The 25,353-nt window shown below is 33.6% G+C and overlaps 2 long non-coding RNA genes across 2 annotated transcripts; both read left to right on the forward strand.

Annotated features, from left to right (window-relative positions):
• Positions 1 to 2,833: 2,833 nt before the first annotated feature.
• LOC132742514 (uncharacterized) lies at positions 2,834 to 8,775 on the forward strand. Its single transcript, XR_009627437.1, has 5 exons — positions 2,834 to 2,913; positions 3,207 to 3,284; positions 4,359 to 4,430; positions 6,137 to 6,208; positions 8,691 to 8,775. It is a non-coding gene; the product is annotated as an uncharacterized LOC132742514 (long non-coding RNA).
• Positions 8,776 to 13,754: 4,979 nt separating this feature from the next.
• On the forward strand, positions 13,755 to 15,581 carry LOC132742515 (uncharacterized). Its single transcript, XR_009627438.1, has 3 exons — positions 13,755 to 13,827; positions 15,255 to 15,341; positions 15,505 to 15,581. It is a non-coding gene; the product is annotated as an uncharacterized LOC132742515 (long non-coding RNA).
• Positions 15,582 to 25,353: the final 9,772 nt, after the last annotated feature.

Genomic DNA, 25,353 nt, shown 5'->3' on the forward strand with positions numbered 1-25,353 from the left:
GGGGGATGTTTTACCAAGTGAACAGAAAATTTTTTCTATGAAAAAAAATAGTAAAAGAAATAAAACAATCAAGATTACGAATTACTTTGCAAGTACTATTAAATAACATTAGTTTTTGAGGACGGACATTATCTATGTACTCAGCATAAACTACACCAGCATACAAATTACATTGGTATCGAGAGTCTTCTCTGTAAGAATTGATCATAGACATTCAGCATCATGGTCATTTGTCTCCTCTTGTTATAAAAACTCTTAGGATTAGTTGTAGGTCATTTGAAGAGACATTGTTTATTACTGTCCTATATTTCTAGGCGACAGCAGCCATTAGGTGGACCGACCGCAGACATATGACCAGAAATATGTTAAACTTGGCTACACCAATCCACAGAAACGTCGCCTCCCCCGCCAATTCCCCAAAAGAAACATCCCAACTATCTGTGTGACAGACATGATATAAAGTAAATGTTAGGTGGCATGGAACAAAATGATATTAAAATGCTACTGATTTGCTTTTCATTAGGTTAATACTAAAATATGAGCACTGTACAGGAGGATGACAAAACACAACCTCCAGACAAGAAAAGCACAGAAACGTCAAGTGACTTCCCAGATCAAGGTACGATAACATCAGGACAAACAGAACACGTTGTAAACCAGCATCTTTCTGGGCCTTTTTTACAACTCAAACATGACACAGAAACTACTGAAGCATTATATAGTGAGGTAAATGTTATTAACAGAAGTGGGCAAATAATTTAATTTTCATTTTAACGATGGATGATTACATGTCTATCAATATATATTATCTTCATAGTTAAATGCGAATATACGAAAGTCAATCAAGTATGCTTTGATTACCCTTTGTAAAGAAGATTTACATGTAGAACAATTGAGATAGAACGCACTCACTTATCAACATTTATCGCAAAGGCGCTTAGCAAATTTTTCAAAGTAATTCGACAGATATTGATTCTTTTAATGACGCCATCATCCTTGTGTGATGTCGCATTGCAACTAAGCTAGTTGCCAGGCCCAACCTGGTATATTCAAATATCACGGTGTCTATTCCATGTGACGGTATGTGACCTACATGGGCAATAATCCAATAGGGTAGATGGTAAGTGAAATCGCGTGTGAAGAATGACATACTCTTCATCCCATAAAAGTAATAAAATATTAAATAGTTATAACAGAAAAGTGAAACCTGGATATGCTTTTGTATTGTTTAGTTCCTCTTCACAGATCACTAATTGGTATAGGCATCGTTTATATGGAATTACATCTTTTAAAATAGTATTGGTGTTGATTTTATTGACTTTAATTTTATAAAAAAAAGTGACACATTGTTATATTACCTGAACAATTAGTTTTTCTATTGCCTTTTGGCAAGAAGTACAATTAAAGTGATTAAACATTTTGTATGGAAGTCAAAATACTTTTTTGTTTATAGTTTGCTACTTTCACAGTAAGCGCTACTTCCTTCTTGTAACAAGTATCTTCTTAATTTCAAAGCCATTATATATCTTTATCATATTCATGTATACTCTTTCTAAAGAAAAAAACAACATAACAATTATTTCTTTTTGAGGCCTAATGTGCCGTAAAAAAGACAATTCGCATGGACTTAAAGTTTAAAATAATTGTGTTCATGTGTTTCTTTCAGAGAGAACCTGTAGCCCTAAGTGATGATCTTATGACTCATGGACATTATGAAAGACAAAAAGGGAACCAACAGCTTCAAAATAATAAAGTAGGTTACTTTTTTTTCAAAAGTGATATGTACAACAATAATGAGAAATAATATTTTAAATCATAGCTAGTCTATCACAAACGTAACCACCAACTGACTTTAATCAACGCAATTTTCTGGACAATGTTTAAGTAATTTCTTGCATATAAGACAGGATTATCTATCGTTTATATCGGTGCTAGAAAATCCTGTCTAACACCTTCATGTTAGACAGGTCGCCTGCTTTAAATGACGTCATTGCCGCGTGCCTTTTATGAATGAATTGCGTTCTTTGGATGACGTCATTTTACCTTTATGAATGAAGTTGTAAGTTCACACGCTACTATAAGAAAAAAGTGCGTAATGAGAATATCAGTTTCCGCAATTTCTGTTCTGAAAATAATTCATATGTAATATGCAAGAAAAAGAATCAAACACCTGCTGTCGGTACAGACGGGAACATTTACCTCTCGGGTAACTGTTTAGCGGAAACTCGGCAGAGCCTCGTTACCGCGGTAAACAGTTACCCTCGAGCTAGATTTCCGGTCCGTACCGGCAGCCGGTGTAAGATTCTTATAGTTTCAATATAATGTCCATGTCTTTGTTAATGTTAATATACATTTTTCAGCAAAGTGAAAACAGACAAAAAGAAGAGAGTAGACATTCTGAGATCCCCACTCTGCAACACAAACAGGCCAAGGTAGTTATACAAGTTATTTGTAATTTTGCCTAACAACTAGAGAACTATCTGACCAGAATAAAAGTGTAAAAACTTTAATCATTTTTAACACTCTTAGGTTATTTTTTTATCTTTTGTGTTTTATTAATTCATTTTTAGTTATGCATGCGGTTTTTATAAAAGGAAAGTACAGAGATAGCTTTTATGTACAAAGAACATATGATGATATTCAGGTCACTTTGCTTATTAAAATTCTTACTTTTTTCTATAAGATGTATATGTACCTTTTTCCTTATTTAAAAACACATAACATATATCAGTTTCTAAATGACTTTGATAACGGTTACAACCCAGTAAATGTAAGAGCTAGGGGGCAAATGTGTCATTTAGATATTCCTTGTTAATGTAAATATACATTTTTCAGCAAAGTGAAAACATATTAAAAGAAGAAACTGTACAATATGAAATTCCTTTACAGCAAAATACAAATGATACGGTAGTGGTAAGTATCAATCTACTTGAAATTAGCAAGAAAAAATAGGCTTTGATAGGCCACCTTTCCCTGACCTTTCAAACAATAATCATCCTCGAGACATGTTTGTGGATAAAATATGCTCACATATCCAGTCAACAATTCTGTCATTCCTTGGTAGAATAGAAAATGATTTTAGGTCGTGTCGAAAACCATGTTATTCTAGGATTTTTTTTAAATGTTTGTGTAAAACGTTTTGGAACATTAGGTTTATGTGTAGCACAAAAAAAGATTTCTTGTTAATGAAATATATATGTTTCCAGAAAAGTGAAAACAAATCAAAAGGAGAAACTGGACGATCTGAAAGCCCTTCCCAGCAAAAGGCACAGGATACGGTAGTGGTAAGTGCCAATCTGATTTAAATTAGCTCTTTATCAACAAAACACATTAGGATTTAATATGCACCAATTGTGACCTTTTAAACACCATCATTCTTGTATTGTCGCATTGTCACCCGGCGAGTAACATTTCCATGTTTCCAAATATCTCGGTGTCTATAACAAGTGACAGTATATAATCTACGTGAGCACAAAGCCAGTAAAGTAGTCGGTCCAAATTTATTTTATTCCATACATTTTTACATGTTTCATTATTTCTAATAAGATAGTGTAGAACCATCATATAAAAAGATAACACACACATAGAATGTTTGAATGTCTCTGACCAAAAAGTTTTAATTGTAAACGAAGATTGTGTAAATAAAATTTCACAATGTCTGATATAAAATTACTGTAACGAAACACGAATTTCAAATAAGGCCGCCGATTTTTAAAGTAAATCAGACATTCAATTATTCGAGTTAATACTCTATAAAGAACTGCATTGTAAGCAAATAAATAAAAAATGCAAAACAGACTAAAATCCAGTCCTATTACATCAATTACCTTAAGAAATGTCTTCACAATTTTCTGCTATATATTTTATACTTTTATTATGTATAAATTATTTACTTTTAAATTATTCACATGCCGTATTTTGATCAATGTAAAAACTTGTCCCCCCCTGCAATTCTATGGTCTGCTGTTATAGGACAATAAAATTGATATTTGTAGCCAAAAGGATCTGACTTCCTGTTGCGAAATATGTAACGCAATTTCATACTCGTATTGATTAGAGTTTTCACAAGTTTATAGTGGCCACATACTTTAGGGAGTCAATCATTCATTGATTAATTTTGAAATCAATTCAAGTTATATATTATTCGGATTTATTCTTTTTCCATTGGTTATTAGAAAAAGAGCTGAATTAACCACACCTGTCCAACTTTATTGCATAATGATTCTGTTACACCCAATGACATGTTATGTAATCATCCAATCTAAAATCATAATATTTCATTGATTCTTTCAATATAATGTCTATATGTCTATATCAAGTTGATCATGTCTTTGTAAATGTTAATAAACACTTTTCAGCAAAGTGAAAATAGATCAAAAGAAGAGACTAGACAGCCTGTAGCTCTTACCCTGCAACACACACAGGAAACGGTAGATATATAAATTAGTCCTTTTCTTACCGGAACCGAAAGTAAAACTTTTTACTTCTGGCAGCCTTTTTTGTAGTCTAATATTGAACTTTCTAAAAAGTAAATAGACTGCTCTAAACCATTTTAAGAATCCTTTTAAGAAAATAAGCAACAACCTTAATGTATCTGATTTGAGATTTTTATATTATATTTAAAATAATAATAATATAATTTGCTTAACAATAGGAAATCACCAAAAACACTAAAATGGGTAAAATATAAGGATGTAAAACATGAAACCAAATGTTCAGATCTTAGATAATTATAGTCACGTAACATTGCCTTTTAGACCTCCAAACCATGACATCGTATGTCTCTTAGTTTACAAACACTTATATGATAAACATTTCGTATAATTACTCCTATAACCAAAAAGCTCATAGCTCAGATATTTAACAAAGGTGATATTGATAATGGCCCTAATGTCAAAATTGGCCCAGCCGTGGGATCAATGTAGACTTATGCAAAAGAAATACATATTTATTTTGGGAAGCTACAAAGCCCAGAGCTTAAATGTTTAGAATTGATAATTTTATTGTATACTCCTTCAATAGCCTTTATTATTAATGCATGTAGTGTAAAAGTTGTTGCCATCTTGGTGGTCAGTTTTATGCTCCCCGAAGTGAGAGCATATAGTCGCCTCTTTCCGTGTGTCTGTTCGTCTCTCCGTCCTTCCGTCTGTTCACCTGTTCGTCCGTTTTGACAGGAGCACAACTTGAAAACCCTTGGACGTATTTTTTTTAAACTGCGCACAGTGGTAGAGGGCATTAAGGCGGAGTGCAGTGCTAAAGAACCATACCTCTGCCTTGCCTAATTTTGCAGTTCTGGCCTTTCGCTCATTTTGTCATTTTGAACTTTGTCCGGGACATAGCTCTGACACTATAAGAGATATTAACAAGAAATGTTGTAGGTAGAAAGATTTCATTGAGTAGAATAGCAATGAAAAAAGAACCATAACTCTTTGGAGTTATTGTCCTTTGTTCTTTTTTTTTTCACTAGGAACATCGTCCGGGGCATAACTCTGAGTATAAGAGATATGATTATATAACTTTGTAGGAAGATTGATCTGCTCGTGTAGATATGCAGCTCAAAATAACTTTTACTCTGCCTAACCTGAACTTTGTCTGGGACATTACTATGAAACTACAATAGATATCAACAAGAACTAAGTCGGAAGATAGGTCTATTTAAGTAGCTATGCAGTGTAAGACAATAGCTTTGCCTAATTTTGAATTTTTGCACTACAACTTTGTCCGGAACATAACTCTGAAACCATAAAAGGTAGCAACAAGTACACTTTGTAAGTAGATAGTCATCATTAAATAGAAAAGCAAAACTACAAGGGGTCTAATTTTCTGTGTCCAAAACCTATTCGGGAAGCATCTCCGGTTCTTGTTTATTATTGAGATACTCAATATAAAACTATATTCAGACAAGTTTCCTTACTTGAAAGATACTTTGATTATGCTACAAATATTAATTCGGTTGTATATGCCAATGTTTTTGTGGTTTTCGTGTTTGGTCAATAGTAAAATAAAAAATCACTAAAGAACACGCAAAGCGGAAAAATTGAAAGTGTTGCAATATATACAATAATGTTGCAATGTAAACAATGGCACTAATTATGTCAATATCAATTTTACAATGATAATATATATTTCTTTTCAGCAAAGTGACAACAGATCAAAAGAAGAGACTGAACACTCTGAAAACCCTACCCTGCAACATATACAATATACGGTAGATATCTATCATACATTTAAAATACAACACCGTTGTTGCTGGAACCGAAAATGACTAACCTTTGCTACAAGTTTGAAGCTATGTCAGCCTGCATATCCTAAAGAAGATATATAAACTATGCGTTTCTTTGGGAGGGGTGCCATATTATTTTATGCGGATTATATTTTGGTTCATATGTGAAGGAATCTATAGGCTTATCCCTGACGTCGTTAAAACCCACGCTGCTAGAAATATTTACAATACGAGTTCAAGCGTTAATCACTCGACCATGCAATAAACATAATAAAGTAAAAATAATTTAGTCAATATTTATTTTATCATGTTATTAGTTTGCATTCTTTTAAAAAAAAGAGGATTAAATGTTGTGCAATGTTGGTTGGTCTCTCGGTTTGTTGGCCTGTCGGTAGACCACGTGGTTTCTGCTCAATAAGTTGAGAACCATTTGACCCAGAGCTTTCAATTTTTTAGGATGCTCATCCTTATTGAGAAGTAGTTCTTAACTTCATGGGATGATAACCCTTATTTATTAGAAGACCTTGGTAGTGTCCTGGCGTACTTTAACCAGCGGGGATATTACTTTTACACTCCGTCTGTCTGTCTGTCCGTCTGCCCGACTGTCCGTCCAAACTATGAATCTCGTGATAACGCAAAAAGTACTGAAAAGATTACTATTTGTGTAAATGGCAGTCTGGAGATAATGCAGGTCGTTTTATGTCTTCCTGTGGTGAAAAGGTTTGTTGCTATTGCAGCAAATAGACATTAAATATAGCATATTTAACACGGAAACTGGATCACGTGATACGCAAAAAGTACTGACATTTTTTCAATCAAACTTGAAATATGGCAGTTTGGAAGTCATGCACGTCTTCTTTTATACTTTTTATTTCGAAAAATTGGGTTGCTATGGTACCAAATAGACTAAAAATATGCAAATGTTTGTAATAACTCAAAAAGTGCTGAAAATGTTTTTTTATGAAACATGAACAATGATTAGATGGAAGTATAGATAGTATGTACAATATTTTAAGCCCGACTATAGGGAGTAAATTCAGGGCTGTCGAACCCACATTCGCGCCGGCAACCACTTCCAGATTTCTGATAACATTTTTTACACCGAATTTATTTTTACTATAAGTTTCTTAATTTTTAATTTATTTTCTTCAAACTTCAAATATATCTTTGTACTTCGCATAAAAAATGTGTGACAAAATTTAAAACTTTACTAAAAAAATGTTATATTCTGGTAACCACCACAGATGTTTAAATAGTTTCCCTCAGAGTGTCTGTCTGTTTGTCTGTCCATCCGTAAAACCGTTTCACTTTTAAAGAACTAAGACCTATTCTGACAAAATTACTAAAGATAGAGAAAAGTTGAGAAAATTGTTCTTTTTTTTTAAAATATTTGTTGTGTTAAACATCATTTTCCTTCCAAGCAGGGAAACTTAAAACATGACTATAATAAAGACAAACTAAGAACTCAAAAGTCCATTCATGTCTTCCACAATTGCATAATTGAATGGTCATGGTCATTAAAATTGTTGCTGAGGTTCTAACCGGTAGGGGACGTTTATATTTTTTGATAATTGCTTGTTGTTTTGGGGCGTTCTTGCTTGAAGGTCAAAGGCACAGTGATCAAAAAAATTCAAATTGTTGTGAAAACGTGTCCGCTCAATAATAAGAAAACCATTTGACATTTAAGCCTTTCAACCTTACACAGTCATCACTTTGCATTGATTCAATAACACTAATTATAATTTGCACAAATTCATGGTCAGAATAAATGACTTTACTATAAAACCTAAACTCAATAACTGGAGAACACACAGGTTCTTTTGTTTTGAGCACCGTGCATAAAGGTCGACGTCAAAGTGACCCTGACTGAAATTTTTTCTGCTTAATAGATTAAGTACAACAATATCAATCATTGTTATCTTAAAAATATATTATAACTCTTTGCTAACATTTGTTGTATATCTATAAGATATTAGATTAAATGAATATAAAAAATTGTCATTTTTATTGATATGCCCTTGCGGCATTTGCAGCTTAACTATCCGTGATTGAAAGACTTTATATGGATTGGTTGATACATTGCACAGAATAAAAAAGTCCATCACTTTTAACACAGTTACGTTACTCACTTTTTTTGATCTTTTGTGTTTAATTCATTCATTTTTAGTTAAGCATGATTAAAGCAAACTTCAGTCATAGTTATTTATTTACATAGGGAATATGATTATATGCAGATGTGTTTATCAATAATTTTGTAAATGTTTGCACTAGAAATGCTTATAATTGTTAAACTTCTTTTTATCTTGCCATTTCTATAAACATTATGCCTTTTTCCTGATTCATAAACACATACATGCTATTATCAGCTTTTATGTGACTTTTATATAGTTACTACCAATTAAGGTAACAGGGAGGGGGCAAATTTGTCATTGAGATATTCTTGTTAATGTTAATGTACATTTTTCAGCAAAATGAAACAAGATCTAAAGAACAAAATGGACAATCTGAAAGCCCTTCTCAGCAAAATACTCAGGGTACGGTAGTGGTAAGTGCCATTCTGATTAAAATCAGCTCTTAATTAACGCTACGCACGAGAATCTGATGGACAGTAATAAGTCACTCTCTTGTGACCTTTAAAACAGCCATTATCCTAGTCGTATATGCAACTAGCGGATTGCAATTTCCAACAAATGAACTATACTGCAGCCAGTATGTGGTCGGTTGGTTAGTCGGGCGGTCAGTTGCAGAAAGGAGATATCAACTTCAAATTTTGTTAGTAGATAAATCTGAATGATTGGAGGTGCGGTATATAAGACACGTAAACTATCCTTTCCTACATGAAAACTATTGAGAGTATCAACTTGAAACCTTGTAGTAAGAAAGATCTCACTTAGTAGAAGTGCAAATAACCGTAACCCTACCTACCCTTATTTTGGAGTTATTTCCCTTTTTCATTTACACACTTTGTCCAGAACTATAAAAGATATCAACACGAAACTTTGTAGGTAGATAGATCTTAATGAATAGAAGTACAGAAATTTCAGGGAGAAAGAACCTATTGCCTTTAAAAGTCATAATTAGTCCAAATTCAAACTTTATATTATGTTATTGATGAACAAATAACTCAAAACATTTGAAAAAATTCTATAAACAACTGAATTCTCCCTGTGTGCAAATTAACTTACTAAAGAACGTTTTCTGACAAGGGCATGTCGGGGGTATTCGGCACTTGTGACAGCTATAGTGTTCTTCCATATCTTTTTTAAAGCCTCCAGAGGATGACAGAAAAACGACTTTCTTATTAACATTTCTTTCCTCAAAAAACATTAGTTGATTATGTTTGCTTTTCGGCCATCGGGGAACTCCTTTTATCATACTGCGGAATTCTTTCATCCTGGTTTATTCTAGATCCACGTGACTGTGCAAGACAATATCGCAATCTGTGATCCGGAACCCAAGGAATCGGGGAAAATATCAAACTAAAAGAGAGACAAATAAACTGCAATGGTTTTGATATTTGTAGTAATTTGTGGCACTTAAATTATAATTAATCAATTATATCATTTATATGATGAACAATATACCGATTTAGAATATATCTTGATATATGATTAGGGCTTTCTCTTCGACGAAAATTGATACACGACCACGGGATTACCGTATATCAGGATTTTTTCTAGACAACTGTTGTGACACGTGACCATGTTGAATGAATTATATTCTTTATATTGTCTGCTGCGTAAGTAACGTAGTAGTTTTTGCAATGAAGAAGCACGGGATAATGACGCTTTGTTGATATGCCAGTAATTTAACAGAAATAGAAATTATCGTTAACTTAAGTTTTTTTTTTCATTTTATTCATTTAACCATCCGGAGACTATTTGCTTTAATTATGACATAGAGGATCATTTTAAAATACATGAATTCAATCATCACGATTTTCTGCAATGCAATATAATTCTATATCAATTTTATTATGTCTTTGTTAATGTTAATATACATTTTTCAGGAAAGTGAAAACAGACAGAAAGAAGATACAGGACAGCCTGAAGACCATGCAATGCAACACACAAAGGACACGGTAGATATATAAATTAACCCTATCCTGTCGGAACCGAAAATGACTTGCTTTTTCACAAATATGGACTCTTTACTGCTGGCAGTAATTTATTATAATAATATTGTTATTATTATTATTATTATTTATTATTATATTGAAATTCATTAAACTTAATAACTAGACCGTTCTTAACACACATATAAGCTATCATATTTAAGACATCTAGTAACAACTTTAATTGCTAGATCGAAATCACTAAAACTCAAGAAGGGCAAATTTTATATGCTGTAAAATAATAAAACAAAAATAATCAGCTATTAGATATTTGCCATACGCCGATTTTCGTGGAATGGCATGTAATTGTCACATTGAAGGTTCCATGATGTCCAACGTATGAACACATCTGCGGATGTTCCTAAATTCAGAATTTCACTTTTTTCCTGTTTAAATGTGGAATGCTGCTTAAGCCTGTGCAAGGGGCATAGACGGTAATTTGCACTTTCTAATACTGTCCATTGGCGAGCTCAACATAATCGAGCCTGCAACAAGGCTGCTTTCGGTTTTGTACGTTCTTTAGGTATTACGTTTTCTTCAATTCCTATATGTTTTGTCTGAAAAATAAGGACATTACCTCCCCGTTTGTTACGTTAATATGATTCCTACAGGAAAGAAAAACCAAATCGAAAGAAGGGCCTGAACCATATGGAACCCCTTTCCGGCAGTATGCACAGGCTTTGGTAGATATTTAAGCTTTTTTGACGTTTCAGATCAGAGTCAAAAATCCATATCCAATATACAATTATTTATGAGGCTTACTTATTGACGGACATTGATATACGACCCCGGGGTTACCGGATATCAGGATTTTTTTCTGGACAACTGTTGTGGCACGTGCCCATGTTGAAGGAATTATATGCTTTATATTGGTGCTGTGTAAGTTGCGTGGTAGTTTTTGCAAGGAAGAAGCATGGGATATTGACGCCTTTTTTTTAGATGCTATTAATTTACACATTAAACCTAACTGAATAGAAATTTCTTTTTATTTAAAGTTTTATTTCATTTTATTCATTTAACCATTTACAGACTATTGGCTTTAATAATGACATAGAAGATCATTTAAAAAAAAAGATTTCAATTTGTTTTCTTTCAGAAAGAATCAGTAGTCCTTAGTGAAGATATCAGGACGCATGACCATTATGAAAGAACAACAGAGAACCAACATTGTCCAAATGATATGGTACGTTACGTTTTTCAAATAAAGTATGCACAACAAAAACAAGAAATACTGCTGTTTTTATTCATATCCTATCTATCTGATCATCAAGCATTACCACACGTTAACTTTAATCATCACGATTTTCTGGATTTCGGGACAATGTATGCAATACAATATAATTCTATATCAATGTTATCATGTCTTTGTTAATGTTAATATACATTTTTCAGGAAAGTGAAAACAGACAGAAAGAAGAGACTGGACCACCTGAAGCCCCTACAATGCAACGCACACAGGACACGGTAGATATATAAATTAACCTTTATCCTGTCGGAACCGAAAATGGCTTGTTTTTTCACAAATATGGGCTTTTTACTGCTGGCAGTAATTTATTATAATAATATTGAAATTCATTAAACTTAATAACTAGACCGTTCTTAACACATACAAAAGCTATTATATTTAAGAAATCTAGTAACAACTTTAATGTGCTAGATCGAAATCACTAAATCTCAAGAAGGGCAAAACTAACATGCTGTAAAATAATGAAACAAAAATAATCAGCTCTTAGATATTTGTTATAGGCCGATTTTCATGGAATGGAATGTAAGTGTCACATCGAATGTTCCATGATGTCCACCGTATGAACACATCTGCGGATGTTTCTGAATTCAGAATTTGAATTTTTTCCTGTTTAAATGGGAATGCTGCTTAAGCCGGTGCAAGGGACATGGACGGTAACTTGCACTTTCTAGTACCGTCCAAGAACAAGCTCAGTATTATCGAAGGGCGTCGGTGATCTTGACTTCAAACCACTTGCCACTCACTGCTCTGGGTTCGAATACCGACACGGACTTATGCCACTTTTCATGGAATGGCACTACCGTGTCACATTGAAGGTTCCATGATAACCGCAATATGTACACATCTGCGGATGTTTCAAAATTCTAAATTTTAACAGTTCATGTTAAATGTTGAATTCTGTTTAAGCCGGTGCTAGGGGGCGTGGACGGTAACTTGCACTTTCCAGTACCGTCCATGAACAGGCTCAATCAAACCGAGCCTGCAACTTTTCAATTTTGCCGTGTTGGGCTTTCTTTAGGGATTCTGTATTTATCTATATTATTTGGATTCTTTCATGTGAGGAAGCTATGCAGCTACCTTACGGAACGTCGGTGGTTCTACGCAGGTGCCTGTTCGTGCCTGAAATAATGCTCGGAAGGGCACGTGAGTTCTTCCTCCACCAGTAAAGCTGGAACGTCTCGATATGACATATACAGTGTCGATGTGACGTAAAACCCAATCAAACAAATCAATATAATCGAGCCAGCAACATGCTGCTTTCAGTTTTGTCATTTTGGGCGTTCTTTAGGTAATCTGTTTTCTTCAATTCCAATATGTTTCTCTGAAAAATAAGGACATTACCTCTCTCTGTTTGTTACGTCAATATGCTTCCTTCAGGAAAGTAAAACCAGATCGACAGATGGGCCTGAACCTTATGGAACCCCTTTCCGGCAGCATTCACAGGCTATGATATATAATCAGGATTTATTTGACGTTTAAGATCAGAGTCAAAAAATCCATATCCAATTCATTTTGTTCTCTATACAATTATTTATGAGGGCTTATTCAATGACGAACATTGATATACGACCCTGGGAGTACTGGATATCAGGATTTTTCTGTACAACTGTTGTGGCACGTGACCATGTTGAATGAATTATATACTTTATATTGGCTGCTGCGTAAGTAACGTAGTAGTTTTTGCAAAGAAGAAGTACGGGATATTGACGCTTTTTTAGATAACATTAATTTACACATATAACCTAACTAAATAGAAATTACTTTTTATTTAAAGTTTTATTTCATTTTATTCATTTACCAATTTGAAGACTATTGGCTTTATTAATGACATAGAAGATCATTTTAAAATACATGATTTCAATTTGTTTTCTTTCAGAAAGAATCAGTAGTCCTTAGTGAAGATACCAGGACGCATGAACTTTATGAAAGAACAACAGAGAACCAACATTGTCCAAATGATATGGTACGTTACGTTTTTCAAATAAAGTATGCACAACAAAAACAAGAAATACTGCTGTTTTTATTCATACCCTATCTATCTGATCATCAAGCATTACCACACGTTAACTTTAATCATCACGATTTTCTGGATTTCGGGACAATGTATGCAATACAATATAATTCTATATCAATTTTATCATGTCTTTGTTAATGTTAATATACATTTTTCAGGAAAGTGAAAACAGACAGAAAGAAGAGACAGGACAGCCTGAAGACCCTGCAATGCAACACACACATGACACGGTAGATATATAAATTAACCCTTATCCTGTCGGAACCAAAAATGACTTTCTTTTTCACAAATAAGGGCTCTTTACTGCTGGCAGTAATTTATTATAATTATATTGTAATTATTATTATAATATTGAAATTCATTAAACTTTATAACTAGACCGTTCTTAACATACACAAAAGCTATTATATTTCAGAATCTTGCAACAACTTTAATGTGCTAGATCGAAATCACTAAATCTTAAGAGGGGAAAACTATCATGCTGTAAAATAATGAAACAAAAATAATCAGCTCTTAGATATTTGCTTTATGCCGATTTTCGTGGAATGGAATGTAAGTGTCACATCGAATGTTCCACGATGTCCACCGTATGATCACATTTGCGGATGTATTTAAATTCAGAATTTCATTTTTTTTCCTGTTTAAATGGGAATGCTGCTGAAAGCCGGTGCAAGGGGCATGGACAGCTATACCTTGCACTCTCTTAGTACCGTCCATGAACAAGCTCAATATAATCAAAGGGCGTCGGTGGTCTAGCGGTTAAGGTCGTGGACTTCAAAAACCACTTGCCACTCACTGCTCTGGGTTCGAATACCGAAAGGGACTTTGGATTCTTTTATGTGTGGAAGCTATCCAGCTACATTACGGATCGTCGGTGGTTCTACTCAAGTGCCTGTTCGTGCCTGAAATAATGTACGGAAGGGCACCTGAGTTCTTCCTCCACCAGTAAAACTGGAACGTCTCGATATGACCTAAACAGTGTCGATGTGACGTAAAACCCAATCAAAGAAATCATTATAATCGAGCCAGCAACAGGCTGCTTTCAGTTTTGTCATTTGGGCGTTCTTAAGGTATTCTGTTTTCTTCAATTCCAATATGTTTCTCTGAAAAATAAGGACATTACCTCTCCGTTTGTTACGTCAATATGTTTCCTTCAGGAAAGTAAAACCAGATCGAAAGATGGGCCTGAACCTTATGGAACCCCTTTCCGGCAACATGCACAGGCTATGATATATTTTTAAGCCTTTTTTGACGTTTAAGATCACAGTCAAAAAAATCAATATCCTATTCATTTTGTTCTCTATACAATTATTTATGAGGGCTTATTCAATGACGAACATTGATATACGACCCTGGGAGTACTGGATATCAGGATTTTTCTTGACAACTGTTGTGGCACGTGACCATGTTGAATAAATTATATACTTTATATTGGCTGCTGCGTAAATAACGTAGTAGTTTTTGTAAGGAAGAAGCACGGGATATTGACGCTTTTTTAGATGCAAATAATTTACACATATAACCTAACTAAATAGAAATTACCATTGACTTAAAGTTTTATTTCATTTTATTCATTTAACCATCTGGAGACTATTGGCTTTAATCATGACATAGAGGATCATTTTAAAATACATGGTTTCAATTTGTTCTCTTTCAGAAAGAATCAGTAGTCCTTAGTGAAGATATCAGGACGCATGAACATAATGAAAGAACAACAGAGAACCAACAGCTTCCAAATGGTATGGTAAGTTACGTTTTTTTTTAAAAAAAGATGTAAAACAAAAACGAGAAATACTGTTTTAATTTAATCATCACGATTTTCTGGATTTCGGGACAATGTATGCAATACAATATAATTCTATATCAATTTTATCATGTCTTTGTTAATGTTAATATACATTTTTCAGGAAAGTGAAAACAGACAGAAAGAAGAGACTGGACAGTCTGAAGCCCCTACAATGCAACACACACAGGACACGGTAGATATATAAATTATCCCTTATCCTGTCGGAACCGAAAATGACTTGCTTGTTCACAAATATGGGCTCTTTACTGCTGGCAGTAATTTATTGTAATAAAATTGTAATTATTATTATTATATTGAAATTAATTAAACTTAATAACTAGACCGTTCTTAACACACAAAATCTATTGTATTTAAGAAATCTAGTAACAACTTTAATTGCTAGATCGAAATCACTAAAAGTCAAGAAGAGCAAACCTAATATTCTGTAAAATAATGAAACAAAAATAATCAGATCTTAGATATTTGCCATACGCCAATTTTCGTGGAATGGCATGTAAATGTCACATTGAAGGTTCCATGATGTCCAACGTATGAACACATCTGCGGATGTTCCTAAATTCAGAATTTCACTTTTTTCCTGTTTAAATGTGGAATGCTGCTTAAGCCTGTGCAAGGGGCATAGACGGTAACTTGCACTTTCTAATACTGTCCATTGGCGAGCTCAACATAATCGAGCCTGCAACAAGGCTGCTTTCGGTTTTGTCATTTTGTACGTTCTTTAGGTATTACGTTTTCTTCAATTCCTTATATGTTTTGTCTGAAAAATAAGGACATTACCTCCCCGTTTGTTACGTTAATATATTCCTACAGGAAAGAAAAAAACCAAATCGAAAAGAAGGGGCCTGAACCATATGGAACCCCTTTCCGGGCAGTATGCACAGCTTTGGTAGATTATTTAAAGCTTTTTTTGACGTTTCAGATCAGAGTCAAAAATCCATATCCAATATACAATTATTTATGAGGCTTACTTATTGAGGACATTGATATACGACCCCGGGGTTTACCGGATATCAGGATTTTTTTTCTGGACAACTGTTGTGGCACGTGCCCATGTTGAATGAATTATATTGCTTTATATTGGGTGCTGTGTAAGTTGCGTAGTAGTTTTTTGCAAGAAGAAGCATGGGATATTGACGCCTTTTTTTAGATGCTATTAATTTACACATTAAACCTAACTGAATAGAAAGTTTTCTTTTTATTTAAAGTTTTATTTCATTTTATTTCATTTAACCATTTACAGACTATTGGCTTTAATAATGACATAGAAGATTCATTTAAAAAAAAAAAAAAGATTTCAATTTGTTTTCTTTTCAGAAAGAATCAGTAGTCCTTTAGTGAAGATATCAGGACGCATGACCATTATGAAAGAACAACAGAGAACCAACATTGTCCAAATGAAATGGTATGGTTTTTTCAAATAAAGTATCCACAACAAAAACAAGAAATACTGCTGTTTTTATTCATATCCTATCTATCTGATTATCAAGCATTACCACACGTTAATTTTTAATCATCACGATTTTCTGGGATTTCGGGACAATGTATGCAATACAATATAATTCATATATCAATGTTATCATGTCTTGTTAATGTTAATTTACATTTTTTCAGGAAAGTGAAAACAGACAGAAAGAAGAGACTGGACCACCTGAAGCCCCTACAAATGCAACGCACAGCAGGACACGGTAGATATATAAATTAAACCCTTATCCTGTCGGAACCGAAAATGGCTTGTTTTTTTCACAAATATGGGCTTTTTAACTGCTGGCAGTAATTTATTATAATAATATTGAAATTCATTAAACTTAATAACTAGACCGTTCTTAACACACACAAAAGCTATTATATGTTTAAAGAAATCTAGTAAACAACTTTAATGTGGCTAGATCGAAATCACTAAATCTCAAGAAGGGGCAAAACTAACATGCTGTAAAATAATGAAAAAAAAATAATCAGCTCTTAGATATTTGTTATAGGCCGATTTTCATGGAATGGAATGTAAGTTGTCACAATCGAAATGTTCCATGATGTCCACCGTATGAACACATCTGCGGATGTTTCTGAATTCAGAATTTGAATTTTTTTCCTGTTTAAATGGGAATGCTGCTTAAGCCGGTGCAAGGGACATGACGGTAACTTGCACTTTCTAGTACCGTCCAAGAAAACAAGCTCAGTATTATCGAAGTCGTCGGTGATCCTTGACTTTTCAAACCACTTGCCACTCACTGCTCTGGGTTCAAATACCCGACACGGACTTATGCCACTTTTCATGGAATGGCACTACCGTGTCCACATTGAAGGTTCCCATGATAACCGCAATATGTACACATCTGCGGATGTTTCAAAATTCTAAATTTTAACAGTTCATGTTAAATGTTGAATTCTGTTTAAAGCCGGTGCTAGGGGGCGGGACGGTAACTTGCACTTTCCAGTACCGTCCATGAACAGGCTCAATCAAACTCCGAGCCTGCAACTTTTCCAAATTTGCCGTGTTGGGCTTCTTTAGGGATTCTGTATTATCTATATTATTTGGATTCTTCATGTGGAAGCTATGCAGCTACATTAACGGAAACGTCGGTGGTTCTACGCAGGTGCCCTGTTCGTGCCTGAAATAATGCTCGGAAAGGGCACCCTGAGTTCTTCCTCCACCAGTAAGCTGGAACGTCTCGATATGACATATACAGTGTCGATGTGACGTAAAACCCAATCAAACAAATCAATATAATCGAGCCAGCAAAATGCTGCTTTCAGTTTTGTCATTTTTGTGCGTTCTTTAGGTAATTTTGTTTCTTCAATTCAATATAGTTTCTCTGAAAAATAAGGACATTACCTCTCTCTTTGTTTGTTACGTCAATATGCTTCCTTCAGGAAAGTAAAAAACCAGATCGAACAGATGGGCCTGAACCTTATGGAACCCCTTTCCGGCAGCATTCAGCTCAGGCTATGATATATAATCAGGATTTATTTGACGTTTAAGATCAGAGTCAAAAAATCCATATCAATTCATTTTGTTCTCTATAACCATTATTTTATGAGGGCTTATTCAATGACGAACATTGATATACGACCCTGGGAGTCTGGATATCAGGATTTTTTCTGTACAACTGTTGTGGCACGTGACCATGTTGAATGAATTATATACTTTATATTGGCTGCTGCGTAAGTAACGTAGTAGTTTTTTTGCAAAGAAGAAGTACGGAGATATTGACGCTTTTTTAGATAACATTAATTACACCATATAACCTAACTAAATAGAGAAATTACTTTTTATTTAAAGTTTTATTTCATTTTATTCATTTACCAATTTGAAGACTATTGGATTTATTAATGACATAGAAGATCATTTTAAAATACATGATTTCAATTTGTTTTCTTTCAGAAAGAATCAGTAGTCCTTAGTGAAGACATCAGGACGCATGACCATTATGAAAGAACAACAGAGAACCAACATTGTCCAAATGATATGGTACGTTACGTTTTTCAAATAAAGTATGCACAACAAAAACAAGAAATACTGCTGTTTTTATTCATACCCTATCTATCTGATCATCAAGCATTACCACACGTTAACTTTAATCATCACGATTTTCTGGATTTCGGGACAATGTATGCAATACAATATAATTCTATTTTATCATGTCTTTGTTAATGTTAATATACATTTTTCAGGAAAGTGAAAACAGACAGAAAGAAGAGACAGGACAGCCTGAAGACCCTGCAATGCAACACACACATGACACGGTAGATATATAAATTAACCCTTATCCTGTCGGAACCAAAAATGACTTTCTTTTTCACAAATAAGGGCTCTTTACTGCTGGCAGTAATTTATTATAATAATATTGTAATTATTATTATAATATTGAAATTCATTAAACTTTATAGCTAGACCGTTCTTAACATACACAAAAGCTATTATATTTCAGAATCTTGCAACAACTTTAATGTGCTAGATGATCGAAATCACTAAATCTTAAGAGGGGAAAACTATCATGCTGTAAAATAATGAAACAAAAATAATCAGCTCTTAGATATTTGCTATATGCCGATTTTCGTGGAATGGAATGTAAGTGTCACATCGAATGTTCCACGATGTCCACCGTATGATCACATTTGCGGATGTATTTAAATTCAGAATTTCATTTTTTTTCCTGTTTAAATGGGAATGCTGCTGAAGCCGGTGCAAGGGGCATGGACAGTACCTTGCACTCTCTAGTACCGTCCATGAACAAGCTCAATATAATCAAAGGGGCGTCGGTGGTCTAGCGGTTAAGGTCGTGGACTTCAAACCACTTGCCACTCACTGCTCTGGGTTCGAATACCGAAAGGGACTTTGGATCCTTTTATGTGTGGAAGCTATCCAGCTACATTACGGATCGTCGGTGTTTCTACTCAAGTGCCTGTTCGTGCCTGAAATAATGTACGGAAAGGGCACCTGAGTTCTTCCCTCCACCAGTAAAACTGGACGTCCGTATATTGACTAAACAGTGTCAATTGTGACGTAAACCGCCATCAAAACAATCATTATAATGCTGAGCCAGCAACAGGCTGCTTTAAAGTTTTGTCATTTGGCGTTCTAGGTATTTGTTTCTTCAATTTCCAAATGTTTCTCTTGAAAAATAAGGACATTACCTCTCGCTTGTTTACGGTCAATATGTTTCCTTCAGGAGAAGTAAAAACCAGATCGAAAGATGGCCTGAACCTTTGGAATCCCCTTTCCGGGCAACATGCACAGCTATGATATATTTTTAAGCTTTTTTGGACGTTTAAGATCACAGTCAATAAAATCAATATCCTAATTCATTTTTGTTCTCTATACAATTATTGTAGAAGTGCTTATTCCATGACAAATTGGATATACGACCCTGGGCAGTAACTGGATATCAGGATTTTTCTTTGACAACTGTTGTGGCACGTGACCATGTTGATGATATATAATATATACTTTATATTGGCTGCTGCGTAAATAACGTAGTAGTTTTTTGTAAAGGAAAGAAGCGCGGGATATTGACGCTTTTTTTAGATGCCAAATAATTTCACATAAATAACTCTAACTAAATAGAAAATTACCGGTTTACTTAAAGTTTTATTATCATTTTAATTCATTGTTAACCATCTGGAGACTATTGTGCTTTAATCATGACATTAGAGGATCAATTTTCAAAATATCATGGTTTCAATTTGTTCTCTTTCCAGAAAGAATCAGTAGTCCTTAGTGAAGATATAGGACGCATGAATCATAATTGAAAGAACAACAGAGAACCAAACAGCTTCCATAATGATATGGTATAGTTACGTTTTTTTTTTAAAAAATTAAAAGAATTGTAAAAACAATAACGAGGATGGAATACTGTTTTAATTTAATCATTCACAGCATTTTTGGATTCGGTCGGGGACAATGTATGCAATACAAATATAATTCTATATCAAATTTTATCATGTCTTGTTAAATGGGGCTACACTGAGGTCTGACAGGTAATTTGGTGTCCAATTGAAAAAAATGTATACAAATTTCCCACAAATCAGCAATATTATGACTAAAATAACAATAACTTACACTTTAACCAACCCTCTAACAACAATTATGCTAGAAAATGCATTTTCACATTAGCTTTTGATGCAAAAATGAAAGTTGGGTTTCCACAGACATGTACAAAAGTTACCCACAATTCATCAGGTATAACTAAAATACGCAACAGACATTTTTGAACAAACAGAGTATAATATCGGGGGTAAAAAGTCTATTGATTTTTTCTCAACTCTCTAACTTTATCCTATCATGTTTATATAACTTGAGTTATAACGAAGAAAAACTTGTATAAAGATAATCAAGATAGCAATTTCGTTGTCTTGAAAAAATCAAACGCTAGCGAAGCGGTCATTTTTTAGACAAAACGGAAAGATTATTTTAACTACTATGTACAATTATTTTTCATTGACATTTCTAGTTTCAATTTCAATCTTATTCTAAGGCATTTTTTAACATAATGCTATTTTTTCGGTGATATATTTATATTCTCTAAAACGAGCACAGTGTATTTATCACTATTTTCTTCTATATAAAAGTATTAACGCTATCTAAACGTCTTTAAATCAAATACAGTTAATGACATGTCCTCATTTGATTTGATTGTTTGTTTTCGGGATGGAGTGGGGGTAACGTCACACTAAACTGTGTAGGTCAAATTTTGGCGACTCTTCAGTTTAACTGGTGGAGAAAGAATCAGGTGCCCCTTTGCAAAATTGCTTCTGGCACAAACAGGGCATCTGTGTATGTAATGAGTGACGTTTCGTAGGCTATCTTGATAGGATCGTACATACACGTTCCACACACAATTGACAGTCTGTTTCATTTGATTCTTGAAAAGATCAATGGTTTTGTGAACCAATTTTATCTTGCCGATAAAGATTTTGCAGCATCTGGTGGTTAATGTTCTAGTGCTTACACTTAATTTTAAATTCCAAAGAACATTTCTTAGGAAGACCTCTTTAACGTTTGATTACGGTATAATCACTATAACCGAAATACTTAGGAATTAATTTTAATTCCTGTTACTGTGAAATTTTTCGTTCACCGTGTTTTTTAAATACTTAAGTAGCGGCTAAAAATTTTCAAAACGAATATCCAGGTATTTCCGGAAACAATTTACAAGGCTTTAATGACCACAATCGTATAGAATCTTAAAGTATAAACGAGAACCACCCACATAATCTCCAGAAATTCATGAGACGGAAAATCAAGTAAATCAGAAAGGCTGCAGAGGCTCTGTGGTATGTTTCTGATCTATACAAATATAAATCGGCACTGTTATAACTGTATTATTGTTTCTTCTGGTATAAGTTTATTTTAGATGTACTGGATAATGTCTTCTGTGCTGTGGTACCAGATGACGCTCCCTTCGGCAGCTTGACTGAAATACACGACTCCCGGTTACTATCAGACTTGAGCGATAGGGAACCATTCGACCCGTATGCGGCAGGAGAGTAAGGGTACCCAGAGTTTGAGTACATATGATTTGCAGTGACAGAGGGTTGCATCAAAAAATCATTTTATGTTCATTTTTTATTGTATTAGCTCATCACTTATCTCTTGCATATCGTGGTATTTCCTTATCAATTAGAAACTTTATTATCAAGAAATACATTGTTCCTTGAATGGATTGAATCCCCCAGGAGCAACACTATCGAGCTATAGTTATCTTTTTTGCATCGACTGGAGTAATATAATAATTACGTTAACTATATTGCTTCGATATATAAATCAATGTTATATTTATCTTAAATTTAGATTTTTCACTGCATTTCGTGGTTAAATTTTCGAGGTATTGTTTCAAGATAAATCTTGTTCTTCTTTAAACATTAACATGGTAGTAATTATTTTAACGAAATATTCTTCGTCGCTCAAAAAGTCCTGACATGTATTATATGTTATTCCTACATCTCGATCAAGTGTCTGTATTTCTTTGTGATAATAAGCCTCTCGACATCTTTTTTTCGCTTAAATATTATGTCATTTTCTATGATTAACTAATGATTATTTTTCATCGTCCTCTGTATATTTGTGATATTGTGTCATTTTCATGAATCATATTCTTATTATTTATTTTGTTTTTTTTTTTTTTCTTTTCATCCTTATAGCGTTACTTAAACTTTGAATGCGTTGTAATTTGTTGGATACTTATTTCAACAATAAATGAAAATATTTCTTTCTTTTAAATCGGTAGTTTTCAGCTGTTTTAAGAACTTTTTGTTGTTAGTTTTGTCGTGAAACCGCTGTGTCAGAGATTGAATTGTTAGCTTTGTATTTCCTAATCTTTGATCAGAAATACAAAAAGGAATGGTAACATTCAATGAATACAACACCACACGACCAAGCCACACAGGACCACAGCTAAATTATCAATGAAAACATTTAATTTCAGGCTTTCAAGTGGTAAAATAAAAAGACTAAACAACAAAATTGAAAAAACAGGAAGAAAGAAGAGACAAAAGTAGAGAAAAGTAAAGGTTTTAGTGCTATAAAGCAAGAAAAGCAGCGATCTGTCCCTAAACTTATTTATGCAATGAAATGCATCCGATCAATATTTAGCCATTGTAGTTTTTGAAACCAGTCACTCGTGTTTTCAAAATAGTCGGGAAATGAACCCAACTTTTTTATCAAAACATTTACAAAACTATTAACAATGAGTATGCCATGATAAACAGGCTATAAGGAGTAAAAACAATGGTTTAGATATGCATTGCCCTTTACCGTCTAGGAGTTGGAAGTATTATAAAACATAGTTTATGCAATGGTTGTTTTATGAGGCGAGGTTAATAATATCTTACTGAATTCTTAAAAGTTACTTTTACTTACCTGCCCTTCACATTTGTCTTGCTGTATCATGATTTTGTTTGTTTCGTTTAATTTGAAAGAAAGTTAGGGTTTAAAGAACAACAACTATATAATCAGTTTTAAGTTTATTTCACTAGTCACGGCAATAACCCTGCTGTGGAAGTTTGACTATGTCGGGGGCTGCGTCATGTGAACGTTCCCGTCGCCTTGATTGTCTTTATTTCAGTTTTCCTTTTTTACTCTTATAACGCTCTCAATTTCTTTTCCACCGGGAAGCTTTCAATATATTGGTAACATTAAAGCACAGCTCAATTGACCCATCACTAGTACGGAGGCCTTCCAATAAGAAAGAAATTTATCAGGATATCTGCTAAATCAATAATGATAATAATAATATTAATAGAGCCAGATTGTAACTCTTTTCCGACCTTCTTGATAATGTTTACCATGTGCATAAAACAGGTATCAATTACCTATAGTTTTGAATGTCTAGATCAAAACATAGTTATCTTCTCATCAACAAAGTTTACATCCAATGCGGATAAATATGCAAGTATGTATGTAAAATGATAAATATTAAATTTCAGATCTATCTAGCAAAGGAGATCGATTTTTTCTTGAAGAATTTTAATTATGTGCACTAGACATACATTAGAAATATTATCTAATAAAGTTGAATCCTAAACGTCCTATAATGAGGCCGGATTCATTCTCTATTAAGCCAGTGCTTTCAGTGCTTTGATCAGAGTTAAAGAGAAATCTCTGGAATAACATTCTGTGTGTGCGTGTGATTTTTTATGCTTACAATACTCAAGTTCATGTTCGTTGTATAAAAGGTATTATCACATAAACCGCGCCACAGGAGTGTAATAAAGCCATTTAATAAAAACGATATTACACTAGACGATATTACACTAGTGTAATAACACTTTGACGTCACGTCATTTGCACTATAAACATAGCGTTAAAGCGCGCTAATGTTAACGTTACCACTATAGGTGCGTCAAATAAAAAAGTCCTTTGTTAACAGTTTATCGTTCTTATTTTATATATGTGATAAATAGAATATTATATTCGTGTAGATTCAATACTTAATTTATTGAACTCGTTGAATAAAACAATATTATGCTCGCCAGAGGCTCGCATAATATGATTTTATTCAACTCGTTCAATAAATTTAGTATTAAACCTACACTCATTCAATATCCTCTATTTACGAAGTTTTATTTCCTGAACGGGTGTCAGATAAACCAAAGTGACCTTTGAAATAGGACCCATTACACTGATTGACAAAGTAAATTTTCTATAGCCTAGATATCATGATATTTTAACCATTACAAAGTTAATACATAATATTTAATAATTACACGAAAGCTCTCAATTAACATAGAATATTTGTAAAATTTGTGTATGTCAGTTTCGAACTCCGTACGTTTAGCTAAATTCATCATTGTAATGGAGAAAAAACATGATTACGACAATGAAATGCTTTAAATAAATTAAAATTGCTTTTTGAAAGATTTTTCTCACAAGAACATATGTGAACAACAAGAAATTTAACAAACAAACGCCATTATTTGCTTTTAAATTTATGGATTGTTGGTATATTCCGGT

This window comes from Ruditapes philippinarum, unplaced genomic scaffold (genome assembly GCF_026571515.1).
Source record: "Ruditapes philippinarum isolate M1 unplaced genomic scaffold, ASM2657151v2 ctg7617_1_1_1_1, whole genome shotgun sequence".
Taxonomy (NCBI): Eukaryota; Metazoa; Mollusca; class Bivalvia; order Venerida; family Veneridae; genus Ruditapes; species Ruditapes philippinarum.